An 18,780-nucleotide genomic window follows, 5' to 3' on the forward strand; every position below is an offset into this window, starting at 1 on the left:
AGAGCCTTACCCAGAGTCTTTAGCTCACTATCTTTCATAGAGGAGACATATCCTAAACATATCAGTCTTTGTCCTGCCCTGGGGCAATCCAGCACCAAAATGCTAGGCAATTCTCCTCTGGACAAGAGTACCAACAACAACCTCAGACACGTGTTTCGGTCTGGTTGAACCTCTTCAGTAGGGTGTAGCTGTGCTTCTCTAAGAATAGTGAGCAAACTTAGGCATTCATTAAAAACCTTCCACCCATCACTTTTGTGGTCACAGTTTGTCTCACTATGTGAGAGAGGGTATGCCCAGAAGTGGGTCCCTGGCTCGCTGCGCCATAGGGAACCAAGCTGCACCTCACTGAGGAGGCCCTACAAGGCTGAAACATGTCTGGTTTTGCTTGCGTTTCCGTGCAGAGGGGACATGGCCTAGCAGTTCGGGCTGGGCTGCTACCATTGGTGGCAGTACAGACTGATTTGCATATGGCTGGACCCCTTTTGCAATGGTGCAGACGGGCTAAAAAACGCTGGTGTGGAAGGTTGCCCAGAGCAATGCCAGTGGTACAGATTCATTCAAAACCTTCCACCCATCACTTTTGTGGTCACACTGGCGAGACTCCCTGGTGGGGAGAAGCTGTAACGCAGGGCAGCCAGGGCTCCAGCAAAGTCCGCAATAATATCCCTGGCCTTGGGCACCTTTCTCCCATGTGGGTATTTGCCAGGGGTTCTGGATAATAAATTCTGGGTCGATTTGCGTAAGTCAGACCTCTGTGGATTCCCACGGGTTTCCTCTTTTGGGAAATGCATGGGGTTGCCCGTTTTCCTTGCTGGCTTTGACACCCTAGGCCCAAATCTGTAGGTTGCCCACATGAGCAAAATGGGCTGTGCCGAAAAGCTTGGGGTTACCAGTGGGTTACCCTTTTCCTTTTGCGCTCCCGGTAGGTGCACCCACACATGTGAGGTACCGTTTTCATCGGGACACGTGTGGGGACGCGGGACAGTAGGCCATGTGTTGTTGGCGGTGTGTTTCGATGGGTGAGCCGAGTGAAATGTGCGGAAAATGCGTTTTTTTCCCACATTTCGGAATTTGCAGCGGTGTCTGGGTAATAAATTCTGGGCCGATTTGCACAAATCATACCTCTGCGGATTCCCACAGGTGTCCTCTTTTCGGAAATGCATGGGGTTCCCCGTTTTCCTTGGTGGCTTGGACACCAGAGGCCCATATCTGTATGGTGTGCCCGTTTGGACCATGTGTGAAATTCAGGTGTCATAACAGACTGCGTTTTAGGCTTTCCCCTTGGCGCCCAGGTAGGCGCACCCACACATGTGAGGTACTGTTTTCATCGGTACACGTGTGTGAACGCGGGAAGGTATAACACACTTGTTGTGTTTGTGTGGTTTTCATAACGTTTTGACCCATTTGCTGGTGCCCTTTGTCACACACCCTTTCATTTTCCAAGTGTGCCCTACATTTAGTCTCTGCTTTAGGCACCATACACTTTTGTAACCTGCACGTCACCTACCCTTGAAAAGGTCTGCCTGTGCTCTTTCAAAAAACGTATGCTCGCCATTCCTCACCACATTGGTTTTCCTGATTTACACATGCTAAGTGCGTCTGTTCAGGCCGTAAGCATAAAATTCCTGTGTACCATGGCTCAGTGTTTGGCTTGTGGTATTGCTTGTTTTGTAAAAAACACTACAAAAAATGTGTGCTTTCCTAACTGTAGCGGAGCATTGCTTTTCTCAAAATTCATAAAAGCCATTGCCGTACCAAGCCAACCATGTCCAACACATACCTTTTTTTCAGTCATTTTCCCGCTTTCCCCCCCAATCTATGGCATTTTACCCTACCTAGTTTTTGCCTGGCCTACGCAAATCACCCCTTCCTAAAATTGGAATTTTGTCTACGTTTCAGAAATGTATGCCTTTCTGTCCTCCAATTCGGCTTTCATACCCTTTTCTTCCATTCCGTCCATGCATGTCCAATTGGCAAAAATGGCCAAAATCGCCTACCTCTCACAAAACAGTTGATAACCACATCAAAATATTTTATTTTTGTTTCCACCCAACCTGTTCTTGAAAGCCGGAAATTGGGAAATTCAGCACAGCAAACCATTTGTTCCTAGCTCTTACAAGGAAAAAACCACAGGCTTCTTTGTACATCATTTCATTGGTATTTTTTGAAAGAACACAACATTGTCGCCCTTTTTGCTTATTTTCTCTCACCCCTCTACAGCAACCTAGGATTCGTGGGTGGCGTTATGACCACCTACATGTGGGGGAAAAAAAAGGAGCCAAATTTGGCAGAGATATCTCATGTAACAAAAAAGGTTACAAGCCATTGAATGGCCACATACCGAAATCACCAAAAAAAAAGCCTAGGCACTGGAGGAGGGGGAAATACCCATGGCACTTAAAGGGTTAATAGATCAGTAGTTACAAGGCCCTGATCCTTAGTAAGTGAAGACGGCAGCAGCTGAGGTGGTTTAGGAATAGCTTCAGAACCAACAGAAGCAAAGGTTCGAGGCACATGCTCCGATTGAACAATAGTCCCCACGAGATTTTCTAGAGGGGCATATTCAAGACTATTTTGGTTTTTGCTAGTCACCTGGTCAGCACCACAAGCAACTATCGGAATTTCAGGCAGGCAGCGCTGGTTCTTGCGCTAGACTGTTCAAGACCGTCGGGGCAGAGGATGTCACCCTTGCTTGCATCTTAGAGACGTGTGCTGGTGGGACAGAGCCCCCTATAGATTTAAAAAAGGCATTAAGAGTACTTTTCACTCCTCTACGAGCCAGGAGCTTTTTTTCGACAGAGAGGTGCGTTTGAGGCTTTGGACGAAAAAGTTGTTTGCCCCTAGGACCAAAAATATGTTGGACTTTTGGAGCCGATTCACACAATATTGATGCCTCAGATATCATAGCTATCGAGAGACTCAATTGCCTGCACACTTAAATCATCTAATTGATGGGAAACTACACTACTCTGAGGCAGAGAAAATTAAGGAATTGGTTAGGCACCATAAATTTGTAATGTCCGGTGACCCCATAGTGCTAGACACCTTGCTTGAATACTTGAAAGACTTGGCTCCCAAAGCCCTAGAAGACCCCATTGATGCCGAAGAAGTCATCGAAGCTATAAAATCTCTCAAACCACTGCGCCTGGACCAGATGGCTTCTCTGCAAACTTCTACAAAAAATATTCCAGAATCTTAGCACCTCAAATGGCAGCCTTGTTTAACTCATTCTTAGCTGCAAAATCAATCACGGAATCCATGGCTGAGTCACTTACAATCCTACTTCACAAGCCGGGAATGGATCCTGAATCACCTGACTCTTATCGCCCGATTTCGCTTATGAACAATGACGGCAACATCTTCTCCAAAGTAATATCCAGGAGACTAGGCCCGATTCTCCCATCTATAATCAACCGGCATCAAACGGGATTTATCCCGGGAAGAGGCACTCACGACAACATCAGGGGGACAATAAACATAATTGAAAGCGCCCACAAACTGAAGATTGGAATGGCTGTTATCTCGCTGGATGCCCACAAAGCCTTTGATCGTGTGGACTGGGGATACATTCGAGCAGTTTGAGCACTTCGGCTTTGGTCCTAATTTTATTACATGGGTAATGGCCAACTATCAAGCTCCCAAAACACAACTGCGGGTTAACGGCACTAGGTCAGAAAGAATACACATATACAGGGGCACCAGACAAAGATGCCCACTCTCACCTCTCATTTTTGCCCTGTCTATGCAACCCTTTGCGGCTAAAATTAGGCACAACAATAGCATAACAGGGCTAATGGTGGGCGGTCAAGAATACAAAATCGCATTGTATGCAGATGATGTTCTAATTACAGCATCTAACCTAGCAACGTCACTAGAAGCACTTTGGGCAGAAATTAAAGCTTTTGGCACCCTGTCAGGGTTCAAAGTAAATCTAGCCAAATCCGCTGCCTTCACCATTAATATCTCCTCACAAGAAAAAGATTAGTTGGCCCTTCTAACACTAATTCCATGGGCGTCAGGACCAATCGAATACCTCGGGGTACACATCACAAAAGACCCACTACGCCTGTACTCAAGTAACATGCCTTGACTAATTAGTGACCTCCAAAATGATCTTAAAAAGTGGAAACAGCATGAAATCTCATGGTTTGGGAGAATAACGGCCATTAAAATGGACTCAATCCCCAGGTGGCTATACTATTGTACAGCCTTACCAATCCAGATCCCGGGTCCTGCTCTAAAAACCCTTCAGAAGAAAATAGAAGAATTTGTCTGGGGGGGCGAAAGGCCTCGAATCGGCAAACGTATTATGCTGAGGAGAAAAGCACAGGGAGGGCTAGGAGTACCCGATATGGCCAGATACACGTTAGCCGCCCAATTATCACACGCATTCTCCTGGGTGCAAGAGATAGACCCCCCCAAAGTGGACACTAATCGAAGAAGCTTGGTCCCCGACTGCACCCCCTAACTTACCACATTTACCAAACATAAAGCCACATATGCACAACGGTCCCCTCCTATCCACATTAACAACAGTACAATGCTGGAAAATGGCAGCCCATAAATGGGGCACTCGTGGGTCGCTTGGTCCCCCGATTCCAATTTGGAACAATCCTGACTTCTCGCCAGGGAATCCCCCATCCGGTTTTCAGGCCTGGATAGCGGGAGGGCTAAGCACAACTAGTTAATTCTTAGAAGAGGGGGCCCCCATCTCGTTTGAGAGATGCAAAACAAAATTCGGGGTGGGGGAATGCGAAAGATTTCGATATACTCAAATTAGACACTGGATGTCCCATAGAGGAATCCGAGAAAAATGCTCCAGAGAGCTGACATGGTTGGAGCTCTCATTAACGTCTCCAACTAATAGAGGTAGGATCTCTTCCCTCTACCGTCTACTGGATAAGGCAGACCCGGAGAAAAAAGAAAGATATATGCTAGAGTGGGAAAAGGACCTGGGTCGAGAGATTGAAGTTGAAGAGTGGGGGAAAATATGGGCAAAGTTGCACAAATGCTCCCAGTGCATTTCAAATAGGGAAAGGGGATATAAACTTTGTTATAGGTACTTTATCATCCCAGCTCGAATCCACAGAGCCAACCCGAAGATCCGCGGAACCTGTTGGCGAGGGTGGCCGGCCCCTGGCACACTGTTCCATATGGTCTGGGAATGCCCAAAAGCGGAGATATATTGGAAAGAAATATTAAAGCATATTAAAGAAATCTCCGGTCTTGCAATACCTTGGGACCCAGGAATCATTCTGCTGGGCGGAACAGGAAACGGCGCATTTCCAATCTCCGGCCAAAACCCCCGCCTTTGCACGCATCTTCTCCTTGCAGCAAAAATCACGATGGCCCGACTATGGAAACACGAAAGTGGCCCTTCCACAGCTCTATGGTGGTCTAAATGCTGGGACATAGCAGTCGCTGAAAAAATTACTGCAATAAGATTGGGCTCCTTGTGCAGAACCATAAAAACATGGGACCCACATTCATGGACTACGCAGCTAAATTCCCAGCTCTCACCATGAGACCTCCACTCACCAGATGGCTTCAATGTTCCCCACTTTATTAGACACTCAACCCCTGACACAGCTCCTCAGGACTAGTTCCTGTCTCCACCAACCTAGAGTACAGACTATAGACATGGTAGCAAGAATACATTGAATCATCTGGTCCATCAAAGACTGAAATGGCCTGGCGGTGTTCTGTCGATGTTGTAAAGAATAACTTCATATGTTGCTGCATTTGTTGTACTGAATTATAAAACCCAATAAAATATTATTGTGAAAAAGTCATCTAATTCATCATCAACTGGACGAATGATTTTACTGAACTGCGGTAGCTGAGAGGGAAACGGGCCTTGAGTCGGCTTGCCGAGGGACTGATCATTCAGGTTTCCACAGTTAATCACAGATTGCTCAACATCTTTCGACGAGCTACGAGATGGTGGGTAGGACATTGTGGGCAAGTGATTATGATTTTGGGTCCATAAAAGAATCATCTCTAGTTGGGCTGCCTGCTTCTGTAATTTTTCATCCACTTGCTCAAATAGTTTGTGCACACCCAAGACAGAAGTATTAATGGCAGATAGCGCCAGTTCTGTCATATTAGGTGTTAAGACAGAGGGTTTTGTTTGTAAAGGTCTCACGGCTCTTGGGGTCGGAAATACAAAAGATGCCACGGGGGGAGTCGTTTTTATTGAGGAGGAATCAGAGCTCGAACCCTAACTCGCGAACCTGCATCCAGAACAATAGAAATGGGCGATTCACACTGAACGGCGTGTAAAGATATGCCAGAGCTATTTTCACATACACTCAAAGATGAAATAGGAGAGATATTCAGTGAGGTATTATGATTGTAACTCCTCTTTCTCTTCTGCATTTTCCAAAAATTCTAAATAGTTGTGTCTGAGATGGTTTGAATAGGATGCACATCAGCCATGGAGCAGTTGCTTTCACCCAATTGGGCCTGTTTGTATCAGAACCACGCATTTGTTGTTGTGAAATAGGGGTTGCATGCTTAGAAAGGCAAACCCCAGGGATCATCGGTGTTTTAGGAATCGTGCTAGTGGAAAGAATCCTATTTGGAAGTGAGGGGAGGATAGAGCTCCTCGGGGTAAATACAAACAGAGGGATTTGGGAGTTATACGTTTGAGGAATGGTGCGGCGGTACTCAGGAGGAGCAGTGTTAATTGGCATATTAGATTTCAGTGTGTAAGGTACAAACACCATAAACACCAATGCAGTTTAACAATACTAATAAGAAGCTCACCAATAGATCACAACGTTGAACTCAGACCCAAATTAAAGCAGAAGGCAAGGTCACGGCCGCCGTGCCGCAGCGAAGCGGCAAAGCAGAACTTAACGCGAACTTGCTCGTGCGCGCGCTGTGCGCATGCGAGCAGTTTTTGTACATGTAGAGCACAGAGTTTCCTGGTCGGGCCCAAAGCAGCCTGTCAGTCACAATCCGCCCGGGAAAGCACTGGGTAGAGACAATGGAGATCACTCAAGTCCATAAAACTCGATCCGTAGCAGGGAAGCAGCAAGTACAGCAAGCAACAGAGAGTTCCAGCGGCAAAGCGGAACTTAAAGTGAACTTGCTCGTGCAAACCAATAATAGACATGGGAGGGAAGACAAGTTGGGTTAAACAAATGGCAGAATACTTCACCCCTACCAAAGACAAAGTTCTGTGTAAGGATAGCCCCACATGGCCAACTTGTAAACAAAGTATCAACAAGCCCAGTCCATATATGTTTAAGATAGTCTTGTTTCCTGATAAAAAAAAAACTACCCCCAATGTAGCTGAGTTTAGCAGACTTCTTCGATGGGTCGTCGACGGATCCCTCTTGAGTGGACTCCCTTTAAAAGGCAGGAGCCACGGCTTGTCGAGATTCCGCAAAGAAAAGGTGAACAATGCCGTTGAGAGAGCAGCTTCGACCTTCGCAGTGCTCGTCGACAATCGGTCGTGGAAGTCCTGTGAAGTTGAGGCGTGCGATACACCGAGTTTGTTGCTGCAAAGCAGATGGAGGAAGAACGTAGGCCCATCAAGGGCATCGGGTTGTCAGCGATCGGCTTTGTGGACTTGGGGTGGCGGGAAAGCCACAAGCGGATTCTCCTCAGCTCGCCGACGACCTCTACTTTCTCCGGCAGGACAAAGCGATCGACGGTGATAGCAAGGGAGTCCTTGATTTCAAAGTGTCTTATGAAATGGAGCGTTGCGGCTCCGGTCGACGACGTTACTGCGGTCCCCCGCACCTCGGTCGACGGTGATGGTCGTCAATGGCCTTGAAGTCCTGGTGCTTACTTCGATGTTTCTCGGTGGACCCCGTCTCCAGTCTACAGCTGTTAGGGACTGACTACCAGGGTGCCTTGATAAAGACGAGTTGGTACACGATGTTCCATTGCAGCTCGGGAAGAGGTCTCCAAGCCAGGTCCTCTCTTGGATCAGTTTTTGGAGACATGATAGCTTTCGTATTGCGTCGAAGAAAAGCAGCAGCAAAGTCTTCTTCTTCAAGCTGGGCTTTAAGGTTTAGCATCAAGTTTCGACTTCAGGGTCTGAACGATTCTAGTCAGTGAGAGGTCCCCAGATATACTGTTCTGTCTCTCATTCACACTGCTGAGCCAGGCTCAGGCATCCAATAATTTAGAAGGGCATTCAGCAGGCAGGCAACCAATCGGGCTTGCAGTGCATTCAGGCCATTCTTCTCCATCCAGACACTCCCAACAAGGAATGTGGATTGGGGCAAGCACCCTCCTTTTCAGCACGCCACAATGCATTCATACCAATTTTTGGCAGGGCTGTCTCATTCATTGTGTCACACACCAGAAACCAGACACCCATAACATGAAATGCATATTGGTCACACAACTATTCACCCAGGTCCCACCCCAGGGGTATACCCACAACATAAAGTCATTGGGAAGGCTCCAGCCAGTCTGACCTGGACTTCCCCACAATACCATATAAGGAACTTCGACCCAACAGCCAGTCAGGGAAGTCAACGGGCAATAGAAACCAAGAGGCCACATGGGCCATCTTGTCTCCTATCAGGAATTAACCAATTCTAATGGCAGGGCCTGGGTATCCCAAACTGGAGGATACTCAGAGCATCTGTCAAATTCAGCATGGAGCTGCCACCAGCCCATACCCTGCTCCGTCGGCCATACACAGGTGCCCAAAAACATTCACTAGGGGTACAGGGTTGTAACCCCCCCCCCCCTCGGGTGCCATAAGGGTATCCCAGAGGTCTGTTCACCACAACCAAAAAGAGGAAGAGCTGCACTGCAAGGGGTCCCACATGGACTCCTGTGCAGAAAACAACACATTAGACATATGGAAAGGGAGTACAGGACAAGGACATGGAGGCCCTGATCGTCCAATGCATTTCCAGCATCACAATCACCCCATGTTAATATAGATTTCTAAAATCTGGCCTGGTGGACAGATTTTAGGAGGCCACCCTAGCTATAGTGAACAGGGGAACTCAAGTGTTAGCCAAAACCCAATCAAGGTAGCAATGGAGAGCAGTCAAGGCTATGCTCACAAGAGCGAGTAGGGGCAGGGGTCCACAATGAGTCCACAGGGTGAAGCACCAAAAAATCCATTTCCACAGGTAAGTACAAAAATACTACATTTATTCTAGGCCCAAAACACACTCAAAAATGAAACAAGCAGGCGATATCGCACACCACTCAACTATAGGCATATATAAAGTCACCTGTGACAAATCAAGAGTATTTGTCCTTTCACCGGGAGTGGGGGGAGCCAACCCTTTGAACCTAGAGAGATGATCCTGCTCCGCAAGACCCTCCCTAGGGCTCTGGGCAAACATGGCCCCACTGGAAGTGACTCCCCCCTCTAGGAGGACAATGATTTGCATTCCCACAAGGAACTCCCTGTGCAATCAACATTATCTGTTTTATGGGATTGCCTTCAATCACAAGTAATATGCCTTACTTTTGTTTGGCTTCAGATAATGCTGGACCCAATACGACGCCTGAAGGAAAACAGAACTCCCCTTTGAAAGTGCACCGATTGAGATGAGAGAGATATATGCAGGGGAAGCCCTCCGAAGTAGTGACGTTTTGGGGGCGTGGAACAGTGAAGTTGCAGAGCCCACGGCAGCACTCAAACGAAGGACTGCCAGAGGAAGATGTCGGAGACCCGGTGCAACAGACACGGGGGAAACTGTCAGGACGGAATACTGGAGACCCCCTATGTGCTGGCGTGACCATGGAAAAGCCGGGGTGGGCCTGGAGCACGATAGACAACACTTAAACCGGAGAGGACGGGAGGAACAAAACCTCCCGTCGGCAGCCATACGCCCAGCACACGAATACCTTGAGAAGCTAAGAGGGAATCCGTAGTGGAGTTGAGAAAGAGGAGACTGAGTCAATGAAAGTGACCCATGCCAACGCCAAGGGACAAAAATCTACCCACCAGAAGTGAAGGTACCAGGGTGGAAAAGAGAAGGGCGAGGCAACCGGCACCACATACATTAATTGAAAGGAACTGCAAAGAGGACTGTAGATCATTGAGAAAGCACAAATGTGTATATGGGGAAAGAGCGAGAAAGTTACAAGCATAATTGTGGAGGAACAGTGGAAGCCATTACTAAGACTTTGAAAACCAGTCCGAGTTAGTTCAAGTATCAATCTCAAAAGTCAAAGACAAAGAAAAGGGAACCCAGTAGAGAGGCCCCTAGGCTGGTGGCGTCATACCATTGTTAAAAGTATCCCAAACCCCAACCAAAAGAGCGTCAAGTATAAAGAGTTTGAAGGACTAATGTACAGAGGAAGGTATGTAAAAGACTACATCCAGAAAGACAGTAACAAGGACATTGATGGGGGCGTGGCTGCCAAGGGAAGCATGGAGCTGCTTCCACTGTGAGCTCTGTATGCCCTTGCCCATAACCTGTTTCAGATGCCCTTAAACGAAGGGGAAAAAGGGTGCTCACCCTAAATGTTGCATAGGGGGAAGACAGTGGTTCCTTGTAGGCTGACGTTTAGGATGGGTGAATGCCCTTTTGCACAATCTGAGCCCCACAAACCTCGAAACGAGCGTCGGCAAGATGGAGCCCATGAGCTGGACGCAGAGGGCGGCCACGTAAAGGAGCGCTCTCCCATGGATGCAGCTTGGATAAGAAATGAGCTGACTCTGGGGTTATGTGCGGTGAAGAAGTGAGTGCTCTGTGGGGGTGAAAACAGCGGTGGTGGCCCAGCTTCAGATGTGGCCACGTTGGTCTTCACCTACTCCAATCTAGATGTTGCAGCCTTCGGTGGAGGAGCGGATGCAATGGGGGCTGTTTTGCTAGCAAATTAAAGAGTATCAGTGAGAATAGAATACACAGAGGTTATCGGGAGCTGCTAGGATCAAAGAAAAAATTTCACACACACACCGGCATTAACTGGAGGCTTCTCGATGTACAGACACGTAGTAAGCAGATGAGAACTTGAGTGGTGGAGTAAGGTGGGACCATATCAGAGTCTCTACAGCGCGGGCTGGGGACAGCTTGACCTCTGTAGGGGGTGATAGACTGGTGTACCCTGCAGAAGTTGAGGTGAAGCCGGTTTTATCCTCTTGGATCTATTTGTGGGTGTGGAGGGTCTTGAAAACCATCTGGGGCCTGACGGTGGGCCTGGGGCTCTGGCTGCATTTTAGGGCTGGATCTCTGGGGCTTGAAATTGTGTTGACCCGGAGCCTCACCCAAGCCTTTGAGGTGTCCTGGCATGTAGAGGTGATGTAGGAAAAAGCAGGTGGTACATCAGAGGCCTGGTGAGAATAGTGAGCTTTGCATGCTGCAGCGCACATGAGGTTGGCGTAGGGACAGGAGTGTACAAGGGTCCTCTCGCAACCATGGCCAAGACACCAGCGAAGAAGAAAGGGGACCTGCTTTCCGGGGACATGAAAGCACTAATACAGGGGCAGGATGGCTCCAAGCAGAATCAGTTCTAGGCAGCAGAGATTTACTCCCGCAAAGTCTGCAACTACAGTTGGACGACACACCCACAATGAAATCTGTTCTATAACTGATGTTTTCTGAGATTAAAAAAGAAATCAAAGATAGCGCTGCAACCAAGACCATGGCAGAGCTGGATAAACATATGCCGTTCGCAGTTTTGGGCTGGTTTAAGAGATGGGCTGATCCAGAGTAATCTAGATATATGGATTGCTCACAGGGTTGTGCAGGATTCTAGGGCATATTGTGATGGGCGGAGAGGGAGTGGACCGAGGCTGTAGGAATTGATTCGTAGGCTGCAGGTATGATTGATTGCCCGTGGGGAAGCTGCGTGGTTAAATATGTTATGTTTTTTGTTATCATATATGTTAAGAGGGTTATAACATTGCATATAACTGGTTGTGGTTTATGGCGACATTAATGGGTTTGGGGAAGGGAGTATAGGCTCACATGGATATAAAAAATGCATAGTCTCAGGGTGCAAAGTATAGCTATAGGAGATGGGTGAACTAGGCATTGTGACTCTGAATGTCCTGGATCTTAACTCCCCTTCAAAGAGGCGCTCCGTTTTGAGACAGTTAACAGCGATTAAAGCCTCTATTGTTTAAGAATGGGATGTCATTTATACCCTAAATCATTTTTTGTAACCAGTGCGTGTAAAAAGAGGGCTGCGGCTAGCTTACTGAGTAAAGGGATTGATTTTTCTAAACAGTTTATTTTCAGGGATGGGATTGGAGATTTTTTTGTCCTAAAAAGGTTAAATAGGGGGTCGGATATTTACTTTAATCGCATCGTTTTGTAATGCGTTTGAATAAAACATGGCACCTGTGTGCAGTGCATTTTGGGTGCGACCAGAGCCATAATGTACATTTGCTCCATTGATAAAAATGTGTTATCGTTCTTCAGGATGATTTAGGTTTTAGAGGGTCCTTGAAAAAATGTACAAAGTGGCAAGGTCAGCATTCGGCTCCCTGCAGTGTTTAGGGCCTGGATGGGTAACCACATTAAAGCCTACAGAAGACAGCTTGATAATGATTCTGCCAACTAGGCAGTGTCTGCTGTTTTGTATGCTAGCTTGGGTGGGTCTGACTGCAAGGCCCAGAAAACCCTAGCCAGCATGCAAGTGAACAGCACAGCAAGCCGTCCAGAATGGGCCTTTGGACAGCACAATTCCTATGGGAACTTGTTCTTGGCTTACTGCATCTCTTAAAGACTCAGGAAGCTGCACTTGATGCAAACTCTTCTCATATTATTCCACTGGTAAAATGTTTTCAGTGCTGCCTATTGCTTATGTTATTTTGCATTGCTCCAAGGACATGTTGGAGAGACGATGCACGCATAGGCTAGAATGAGCCGGTGCCGGCTGGTACCTCATAACGTTGTTATGGAATTTTCTAAAGCCAAAGAGTAGTAGTTTTTGCTGCTTCCTTGAGAAAGAGAAGAGTTTTGCCTCTTGGGGATGCCATTGGTCACTCCGGCCCATGAGAATGGTCAACGGGTAGGGACTTCGAAAGCCAGAAAGTTCTGGAAAATGCGATCAAGCATTTGCGGATGGCTTAAAATGAGGGGCACCTGAGCAGTCAGACAGAAAGGTTCACTGGAGGATGGATGCATCGCTCCAACGCCCGTTGATGCCAAGATCGCTCTGCCTGACTGGTTGGGAGCTTTGCAGGGACTGCTGGCGAGAGGAGGGTTTGCCTTGTGTCAAAGGTGAGGTAGATTTCTTTTATTCATTAATTATTTTGGAGGACGTGAAGGAGGAGGTGGAGGAGGAGCTCTTACCAGACCGATCAGCTCAATTATTAATACAAGCAAAACAGTCACATTACATAAGGAAATACAACTTTTTGTTGTTTTTGTTTTGTACAACTAATTCCTGGCAGCTAAATTGCACATACAAAAAGGTAGGGATTATATTTTAGAATTAAAGCATGATGCAGGTACTAAGGGCAAAATGAATAGTATAGAGGGAACAAGTTACTTACCTGTAACTGTTGTTCTCCAGCATGGGTCTGGCATGGATTCACATGCTCATGAATATTCCCCGTCGTCAGGCTGGGAATCCTCGGTAAAGAAAAAATCAGTATCAGTTTCGTTTCTGATCTGTCTTTCGTAGTAGTAACCAATCACTGATCTCTGCGTCATACTGACCACAGCCAATGACTGCCCTCTACCTAATCCCCGCCTCTGGCAGCCATCTTCAGATTTGGTAGCACGTGAAGTGGCAGTATGACCAAGTGAAGAGCCGCAGAGGGGTAGGTGGGAGGGTTTGCATGTGAATCCATGCCAGACCCATGCTGGAGAAAAACAGTTACAGGTAAGTAACTTGTTCCTTCTCCAGCATGGGGTCTGGCATGGATTCACATGCTCATGAATATAAGAATAAATAGCAGTACATGCAGTACAAACCCTTGAAGGTTTGGGCGCCCACACCAGAGATCTCCACGCAAGAGGCCTCTGGCTCCCGGAGGAGAGGCTCCTGCACATCAACGTCCTGGAACTCCGAGCCGTGTTCTGGGCTCTCAAATCGTTCCTCCCGTCGCTCAAGGGCAAGGTGGTGCGGATCTTCACGGACAACACCACGACGATGTTTTACATACGGAAGCAGGGAGGCACCAGATCCCCAGCCCTATCCAAGGAGGCACAGGATCTGTGGCACTGGGCGGTCGCCCAGGGGATGTTCCTGGTTCCCTTCCACCTGGCAGGAGAAAGCAACACCATCGCCGACTCGCTCAGCAGGGAGCTGCGCGCGTGTCACGAGTGGGAACTGCGCCAGGATCAGGTGGATCAACTCTTCCGACGATGGGGCAGACCCCAAATCGACCTGTTCGCGACAGCGACGAACTCGAAGTGCAAGAGGTTCGCCAGCAGGTTTCCCCAGCCGAGAAGCATGGGCGATGCGTTCTCATTTCCCTGGGACGGACTATACCTGTATGCGTTCCCTCCGTTGCCGTTGCTGCTTCGACTCATCAACCAGCTCAAGAGGTCCCGGTGCAGGATGATCCTCGTCGCACCGGCGTGGCCGAGGCAGATCTGGTTCCCGGACCTTCTGGACTTGTCAACGTCCCCTCCCATCAAGCTGTCGGCGGACGCGGACCTTCTCTCCAGAGAAGGAGGCGTCATCTTCCACCACGACCCGGCGTCACTGAACCTGCAGGCTTGGCTCCTGCAGCACTAGAGTTTGGAGGCTACGATATACCGGCCGATTGCAGAGAGGTTCTTGCAAAGGCCAGGGCGTCCTCGACTCTCAAATGCTACGGTCATAAGTGGAAGAGGTTCTCTATCTGGTGCCGAGCACAGAAGATCAACCCTCTACGGATTACGGCCCCTCAAGTGCTTGCGTACCTGCTATCACTGGCAAAGGCTGGGCTAGCCCATGCCTCCATTAAGATTCATCTGGCGGCGATCTCCAGATATACCAGAACCACAGGACGGACGTCCCTGTGGTCCCATCGACTGGTAAAAGAGTTTATGAAAGGACTGTTCCGGCAGTTCCCGCTGGTGATGGCCCCGGCGTGGGAATTTAACGTGGTGCTGACCAGGCTCATGGGGCCCCCATTCGAGCCGATGCACTCCGCACCGATGAAGTTTGTGTCGTGGAAGACTGCATTCCTGGTGGCCATTACCTCCGCACGACGAGTGGGAGAGATCTAGGCCTTATCCTGCAAAGCACCGTACTTGACTTTCCATGCCTCGAGGGTGGTGCTTAGGACGCACCCCTCCTTTATGCCCAAGGTGCCGTCGGACTTCCATCTTAACGAGCCCTTGGTGTTACCTGTTTTCTTCCCGTCGCCTTCGTCGCCGGCCGAGAGGACTTTGCACTCGCTGGATGTGGCTAGAGTGCTGAAGTTCTACGTGGACCGCACAAAGAGTTTCCGGAGGACATCACAGCTGTTCGTGAACTTTGGACCTGTGAATCAAGGGAAGGCTCTCTCGAAGTCTTCTATTTCCAGATGGCTCTCCGGCTGCATCATGCACTGTCACCGGTTGGCTAACCGACCGCTGCCAGGCCGTCCGAGAGCCCATTCGACCAGAGCGATCGCTGCTACTACAGCGTTCTTATCTGGTGTGCCCCTGCTGGACATCTGCAGGGCTGCTACGTGGAGGTCGACGCACACCTTCACGGAGATTCTACTGCGTCGATCGGGATTCCAGGGAGGAGTCCAGGGTCAGCCAAGCAGTGCTGCGCAACCTGTTCGCTTAAGGTGAGCCTGGTGAGGAGGTAAGAGATGCTTAATGTTGTATTGCTTAATGTTGAGCCTTTTGCCACCCCACGTGGTTGTGCGGCTCACTGTGCGGCTCACTGTATCGAGCTTCGCTCCCAGAAACAGGGCCACTGCGACGGCACCAGGTGGGACTTTGGGTAGTTTATGGCGAATCCCAGGTCTGTGAGTAGCTGGACGGTCCTCGCAGTGTGTTCGACGGCGAGTTCCCTCGTCCTTGAGCGGATGAGCCAGTCGTGCAGGTAGGGGTAGACGTGAATCCCCTGCAGGCGCAGCCACGCCGCCACTGGTGCTAGGCACTTGGTAAAGACCCTGGGGGCCGACTTCAATCCGAACGGCAGTGCTCTGAATTGGTAGTGGCGTCCCTGGACGACGAACCTGAGGAACTTTCGGTGACTTTTGAGGATGGGAACGTGGAAGTATGCATCCTCCAGGTCCAACGACGATAGAAAGTCGCCTTCCTCCAGCTGTCCCAGTACGTGCTGGAGGGTGACCATCCTGAACTTCTGTGATCTGATGTATTTGTTCAGACGACGAAGGTCCAGGATGGGGCGCCAGCCGCCCGTCTTCTTCCTGACGAGGAAGTACCTCGAGTATACCCCGGAGCCCCGGAGCCTCTTCGGGACAAGCTCGATGGCGTCTTTCCTGAACATCGCCCGTACTTCCAACAGCAGTTGCGGGACGTGATTCTCCTTCCTGGCCACAGGTGGAACGTGAGGGCACTTCTTCAGGAATTCGATAAGAGTGTCCTCTTGCCAGGGTATCCAGCACCCAACGGTCGGTGGAGATGGACTTCCACGCGCCGACGAAGTTCGTCAGCCGGCCTCCCACCGGGGTGCTTCGGTGGGGGCCTGAGACCACGGCCGGTTCAGTCCTGCTTGGAGGTGGTGGCCTTGCCGCCCTGGCTACCTTGCCGACCGTGGTGAGATGCTCCCTTCTTGCCGCGACCCCTGTAGGCCTCCTGAGACGAGGAGCGTGCCGCCTGGCGGTAGGACGAGCCACAGCTGGATCCCTTGGAGGCACCTTGTCTGCCTCCGGAGCTCCGAAAAGGCCCGTCGTTGCTGAAGGGCTCCCAGGGCGCGGGCCGTCTCCGTGTCCGTTTTTATGGCTTGGAGGGATTCATCCACCGCCTTCCCGAACAAGTTGCTGCCGTCGAACGGCATTTCCAACACCCTGGTCTGGATGTCCTGACGGAAGTCGGTCGCCCGGAGCCAACCCCGTCGTCGTAGGCAAACACCGTTGCCCAGCTGGCGGAACCCGCTATCGGCAATATCGGTTGCCACCGTTATGGCGTGGTCCGACGCCACCTCGCCCTCTTGCAGAATTTCTAGGGTCTCGGTCCTCTTGTCGTCTGGCAGGAAGTCCAATATGGGGGCCAGCTTAAACCAGAGCTCCCTGTCGTAATGGGCAATGATCGCCAGGGCTTTGGCTGCTTTGATCGTCGTCGCTGCCGACGAAATGACCCGCCGCCCCATGGCGTCCAACTTCTTTCCCTCGCAGTCCGGCGGGGAATTCGACGTCTAGGCTCCTGACCCCGCCGCTTTCTTCTTCGCCGCCGCCGAGACGACCGAGTCTGGCGTTGGCTGGGCCCTGAGGCACAGGGGAGCGGTTTCGGGGACCCGGTACTTCTTCTCGTACCGGTCCCGTTTGGCTGGTGCCGTGGAGGGGTTCTTGAGAACCGACAGGCCCTCCTCCTCCCAGATGTCATCGATTAGGGGCACCGCGATGACGTCTTCCTCTTGGCCTCCTGGCGCTGATAGAGGAAACCTTCCTTTCTCTGCTCCTCCGGGCAGAGATGGAACAATTCAGACGCCCTGGTGATCATGGCGTGGAATGAGCCAATCTCGTCGGGCGGCGAGGCCCGTGCGACGGGAGACGGGAGACCTGTTCCGTCATCGTCGCCCTCAGAACCCGTCGTCGAGCCAAACGCACCGTCATCTCCCGACTCGTGGGAGGATGAGGAGGGAACTGCAGGCCTTACGGGGGCGAGCGGAGGAGAGGGTTGGGTCCTCCGTCGTTTGTTCTGAGGACTTCCCGACGGGCCAGGTTGCGGGTCCTCCGGCCTGGGCCGTGGGAATCTCGTCCTTATCTCGTTGACAAAATGGCCGCCGAGCCATCCTGAGGCCTAGGATCCGGCTGCGCCGGAAGGGAAGGCCGCTCTTCCTCACCATCGTCGTCTTCCTCTGTTATCTCCTGAGGATCTTCCTGATGGGATCGAACCTTCTCGAATTGGACGTCGAGGTTCTTCACGGCCTCGGTCAGTTCCTCCTCGGAGGCTGACTCCGAGCTCGAGGAAGGCTTCGTGCCCCCCCTCGCTTCTTCCATCATGGCGGCCACGATGATGGGTTGAAAAGAGGATTCCCTCCTTGGCGGCAGGGAAACTCTAGTCCCGGAGGCGGTCTCCGCTGGCGGTGTCTCTGCCGGCTTGGCCAGAGTCGCCACGATAGCCTCGATAGAGGCCTTCGCCTGCTGGGTAGGGGCCTTGACCACCTTAGGTGCGTCCCGGGCCCTCTCCTTCGGGGGAGGGGCGACACCTCGCTCGCCCTCTTCCGAGATCGGACGGGGCTTCTCCCGAAGCTTACCCGGGGTCTCGGACTTACTCTTCCCCGAACCGGAGCGTTGGCTCGTGGTTGACGGTGCCGGGGAAGGTGCGCCCTGCCTGGCGACCGAAGAGCCCAACCTTTCGGCGCTCCCGGAGCCAGCGGACTCGCGGCGCTTGGCCTGGTGTTGGGCCCCCGTCGCCGGGGCGCCCGCACAGGACTTAGAAGCCCGCTCGGACCCTTTCTTCTTCTTCTCACCCGTCGGGCCCTTCTCCAACCAGCTTGCGAGACAGGATTGACGGTCCCTCATGGTCCACTCCGACAAGTTCTTGCAGAACTGGCAGTCCTTCTCTACATGAGTCTTGTCCCCTTGAAGACAGTAGAGGCATTGCGAATGTTCGTCTTCCTTAAACACATTCTGCAGCCCGCATCCAGGGCAGCTGCGAAACAGCTTGGGACCGGGTGACGAACTCGCATCCTGGGCCATCTCGAAGTAGGCCGCAAATCTTCTGGAATCCTCCAAGAAGTTGATTCGACGAAATCTTCACCCTTGAGGGGCGT

At 50.6% G+C, this 18,780-nt stretch overlaps 1 protein-coding gene across 2 annotated transcripts in view; it reads right to left on the reverse strand.

Moving 5' to 3' along the window:
* The window catches only part of MCRS1 (microspherule protein 1), a 700,973-nt gene that overhangs the window by 613,856 nt on the left and 68,337 nt on the right, over positions 1-18,780 (reverse strand). The gene's annotated exons all lie outside the window — the stretch shown is intronic.

Source organism: Ambystoma mexicanum, chromosome 3q (genome assembly GCF_040938575.1).
Source record: "Ambystoma mexicanum isolate Mex_15411 chromosome 3q, UKY_AmexF1_1, whole genome shotgun sequence".
Classification (NCBI taxonomy): Eukaryota; Metazoa; Chordata; class Amphibia; order Caudata; family Ambystomatidae; genus Ambystoma; species Ambystoma mexicanum.